The sequence below is a fragment of the Sus scrofa genome, chromosome Y (assembly GCF_000003025.6).
Source record: "Sus scrofa isolate TJ Tabasco breed Duroc chromosome Y, Sscrofa11.1, whole genome shotgun sequence".
NCBI classification, from domain to species: Eukaryota; Metazoa; Chordata; class Mammalia; order Artiodactyla; family Suidae; genus Sus; species Sus scrofa.
In genome coordinates, this window is record NC_010462.3 from 4507226 (window position 1) to 4512331 (window position 5106).

The following is a 5106-nucleotide window of genomic DNA, read 5'->3' on the forward strand; positions in this document are numbered from 1 at the left end:
GTTCCCAGGCTAGGGGTAGAATCAGAGCCTTAGCCACTGGCCTACACCACAGCCACAGCAATGTGGGATCTGAGCTGCAGCTGCGACCTACACCACAGCTCGAGGCAGCACCAGATCCTTAAACCTACAGAGCAGGGCCAGGGATCAAACCCACATCCTCATAGATATAGTAGGGGTCATTACCCCGAGCCATGATGGGAACTCCTGGAACCTAATTCTTAACACAAGCACCCAGCTAACCACAGTTTCAGGTAGTTGTGTCTCAAGCCAGAACACCTCATCTCAGTGCAACATGGCTTCTAAGTAGCCCGTCCGAAGGTTGCGTGCCGGTGGAGCATGTGACGATACTGAGTGAGCAGAAAGGAGAATGGGGGGAGGGGGGACTGGGGGCCAGACCCCAGGCCCCTCCTGTCCAGGATGAAATGTGGGTGGAGTCCCTTCATCATCTTCGACGGCCCTGATTGTGCTGGATGATGACAGCACCTGGAACTTAATTCATTCCCATATGTACTGAGCCCTCACATTGTGCTGAAAGTCAAGGGCAGGACACATGCTACCCCTGCCTTCATGGGGGGTACTATTTAGTGGGTGCCATCGCCTCATAGAAAGGAGCTTCAGGACACTACAGTGAGGGCTCAGATCAGAAAGCACAAAAGGAGTTCCTGTCCTGGCTCCGAGGCGGCAAACCCGACGAGTGTCCATGCGGATGCCGGTTCGATCCCTGGCCTCGCTCAGTGGGTTAAGGATCTGGTGTTGCTGTGGCTGTGGCATAGGCTGGCCGCTGTAGCTCCAATTCGACCCCTAGCCTGGGAATCTCCATATGCCATGGGTGCGGCCCTAAAAAGCAAAAAATAAATAAATAAATAAATAAATAAATAAAATTAAAAATAAAATAAAATTACATATGACCCAGCATTTCAACTCCTCAGCAGGTACCCCAAAGATCTGAACACAACAACTCAAACACATGCCCTCAGATGTTTGCAGCAGCACTGTTTACCATAGCCCCAGGTGGACCGACCCAAATGTCCATCAACAGATGCATGGATAAATAAAGTGTGCTATTATGATGATGATGATGATTATTTTGCTTTTTAGGGTCATACCCTCAGCATATGGAGGTTCCCAGGCTAGGGGTCTAATCAGAACTGCAGCTACCAGCCTACACCACAGCCACAGCAATGCCAGATCTGACCTGCATCTGCGACCTATACCACAGCTCACGGCAGCCCGGGATCCTTAACCCACTGAGCGAGCCCAGGGATCGAACCTGCTTCCTCATGGATCCTAGCTGGGTTTGTTAATCACTGAGCCACCACAGGAACTCCAAAGTGTGGTATCATAATGCACTATTCTGGTATAAAAAGGAAGTGTTGATACATGCTATATAACATGGATGAACCTTGAAAATACTGTGCGAGGTCAGAGCAGCCAGACACAAATCATGCTGTGTGATTCCAGTTATAGGAACTCTCCAGATTCAGCCCATCTATAGAGACAGAAAGCGGGTCCATGGTTACCAGGGGCTGGGGGCTGAGGGGGTGGGAAGAGGTTGCTCAATGGGGACTTCCTTTGGGGCAATGGACGTGATGTGGGACTGGATATTGTGGCTTTGCTGGACGGCACGGCTTTTGTTCTCTTCACGTTTCTTGTCTCTCGCTTTTAATAGTACGCCGGCCCCGCTTAGACTGGACAGCACAGATTCTGCATTGTAAACATTTCCATTTTACGCATAGCTCTGTGTATTCCCAAGCATGCTGGCTTTCTGCTGGTGGGGATGGGGCCTGAGTCCCTCCGGAGAAACAGGCATGGACGGATTCCAAAGGCCAGACTGCCCTTCAGGCGTCTTGTCCACTTCTAGGGCCGTGCTGACACAGATCGAGCTTTTCCAGCTCCACAAGTGTTCAAGATTGTAATTTCTGGTTCAGACGATAAGCACAGAGAAAATTGTAGTTTATCTGATAAATTCATCCCTGAAAGATAAAATTTGTCTTGGGGAAACAGACATTATAACGATAAAATCGACCTAAGAGCCCTACTCTCTACTACATGCCAAGCACCACGATGGGTGCTTTACATCCCTGACTGCATGTGGCCGCCCCACCCCAAGAACCCAGGTCCTCGTCCGAAATATTCAAAGGCCCAGAGCCCATTGAGGGTTTACCCAGGGTTCTTGTTTCTTGTCTCTATTTCTCCTCCCTCATTCCCCTCAAGGTGAGAAGAAGTCCTACTTAACCCTGAGGTTTCGTAGTGTCGACAGTCCTAGCAAAGGTATTTTAAATTCAGGAGAGGAGTTCCCTGGTGGCTTGGCAGGTTAAGGATCAGGCATTGTAACTGCTGTGGCTCTGGTTACTGCTGTAGCTCAGGTTTGATCCCTGGCTTGGGAGCTTCCGCAGGCTGCAGGCTTGGCAGAATAAATAAATAAATCCAGGGGAGTTTCCACTGTGGCTCAGTGGGTTAAGAACCTGACCAGTATCCATGAGGATGTGGATTCGATCCCTGGCCTCACTCAGTGGGTTAAGGACCTGGCATGGCCATGGCTGTGGCCGGCAGCTGCAGCTTTGATTCAACCCCTAGCCTTGGAACTTCCATATGCCACAGGTACGGCCCTAAAAAGAAAAAATAAAATAATGTCAGGAGAGACAGATGGCGTTAATGGCCTTCTAAAGAAGGGATTGGCACACTTTTTCTGCAAGGGGCCAGAGAAGAAATATTTTAGACTTGGCTCTTCCTACAGTCTCTGTCAGCTGCTAGTATAGCTGAAAGCAGCCAGAGATGAATGGCCATGAGTGTGTGCTAATAAAACTTTATTTGCAAAAAACATACAATGGGTTTCACTTGACCCATGGATATTTAGCCAGGCCTTATTCTAAACCAAGGGTTTGTGATCCTTTTTTTTTTTTTTTTTTTTTTAGGGCCATACCCGTGGCATAAGGAGGTTCCCAGGCTAGGGGTTGAATTGGAGCTGCAGCTGCCAGCCTACACCACAGCCACAGCAACGCTGGATCTGAGCCGCGTCTGCAACCTACACCACAGCTCACGGCAATGTGGGATCCTTAACCCACTGAGCGACGCCAGGGATCAAACTGGCAACCTCATGGTTCCTAGACAGGTTTGTTGACCGCTGAGCCACAACGGGAACTCCGTTTTTTTTTTTTTTTTTTTTTTTTTTTTTTTTTTTTTTTTTTTTTTTTTTTTTTTTTTTTTTGGTTTTGGTTTTGGTTTTGTTTTATTTTACAGTCACACTTGTGACATATGGAAGTTCCCAGGCCAGGGACTGAACCAGAGCCACGACTTCAACCTACGCCACGGCTACTGCAATAGCTTTAACCCACTGTGCTGGGCCAGGGATTGAATCCACTCGTCCGCAGCGACCCCAGCCACGATCATCAGATCCTTAACCCACTGCTCCTCAGAGGGCGTGCCTGTGATCACGTTTTGATTGCTCTGATCTATGCGTGGCCCGGTCCTCCCCAACAAAAATAATCCAGGAGCGATGCGTGGGCTGTCAGGGCACGGACTGTGGGATTCAGTGGAAAGAAACATCTCTGCTCTCCGCCCTGCAGAATCATTAGCATCGCTATCCTCTCGCCCTTGTGTGCTCAGATATTGCTGAGATAACGTCCTAGTTAGAGGCTGTTTGGTTGTGTTCCACTCAGCAAGGCCTAGCCCTCCCTCCAAGCAAAAAAACGGGAGAAAGAAAAGCCATCCAACTAATTAATTCTTTGGTCCCCAGCAATTATGCAGGCCAGGACGAGTGAATTATTTAAAACTGAAAATTAATTATTCAGTGAGCATCCCCAAGACGTATCTGTGGCACTGTCAGAGAGAAAAAAGCAGGCCACCCTGCCCCTTCAGCATGCAGCTGCAATAGCCGAGTCGGAATTGCTGATGCCAGTTGGGTCTGGGAGGGACGGAGCCACCAGGCTGCTACAGGCGTGAGAGTGGGCACGGTGGGCCCCGGAGTGCACCACGTGCTTTGGAAGACAGTGTGTGGACATAAACCCCATAAACCCTCCTAACGCAAATGCCCTTGCCTGCTGGCAGACCAAGACTGAGCAATCGCACCTTTGTCATGGGTTTGGCTTGTGTTTCTCTCTGTAATAGCGGATGCTTAGGGAAAGTGTAGTGTTTAGACAAAGCTACTTCAGGCACTTGCTTTTCTTAATATTGCCAGCTACGTGCTTGCTGGATAAGAAGCTGGAACACGCGATCCATTCGGGCCCAACTCTCGCCAGGTATGGGAATGAACTAATCTAACGAATCTTAGGGAGGATTTCCTAGGAGCCAAGATGCTTCCACTGGGTGACTTGTATTTGGAACTAATTACAGAGTCACAGGAAGTTGCAAGAATAGTACAGAGGAGTCTCTTGTTCCCATCACCCCCTCTCCCCAGTGGCAGCATCTTACATAAAACCAGAGCACAGGATCAAAGCCAGGAAATCAACAAAGGCCCAATACAATGGATTAGTCTGCAGTCCTGACTCAGATACCACGTGTTTTCATGCACTCGTGAAATTGGTAACATCACCGGAATTGTAGAAAGTTGTACCAGAGTTGCCATCGTGGCTCAGGGGGTAATGAACCCGACTAGTATCCACGGGGATGAGGGTTCAATTCCTGGCCTCGCTCCTGGGTTAAGGATCCGGCCTTGCCGTGAGCTGTGGTGTAGGTCGCAGACTCAGCCTCGGGTCCAGTGTTGCTGTAGCTGTGGCCTAGGCCGGCAGCTGTAGCTCCGATTCGACCCCTAGCCCAGGAACATCCATGTGCCTTGGGTGGGGGCCTAGAAAAAAGATAAGTAAATAAATAAAAAGTTGTACCACTTTTAGATTCATATAACGCTGCCATGGTCAACACTCAGAACTCCCCCATCACTAGAAGGCAAGTCCCTGGGTCACCTCTTTATTGCCACATGCCCTCTCTCCTTCTCCATCCCCTGGAAGCCAGGGAGTCTGGTCTTCATCTCTATACTTGGTGATGTGGAGGGAGTCTGCAAAGGAATCATGAAATCCGTGGCGTGTCGAGACTGGCTTTGGGTGCTTGGAGTCATCCAGGTGGTTGTGTATCAATAAACAGTGTGTCTACACTGCAGGGATCCAGGCCGAT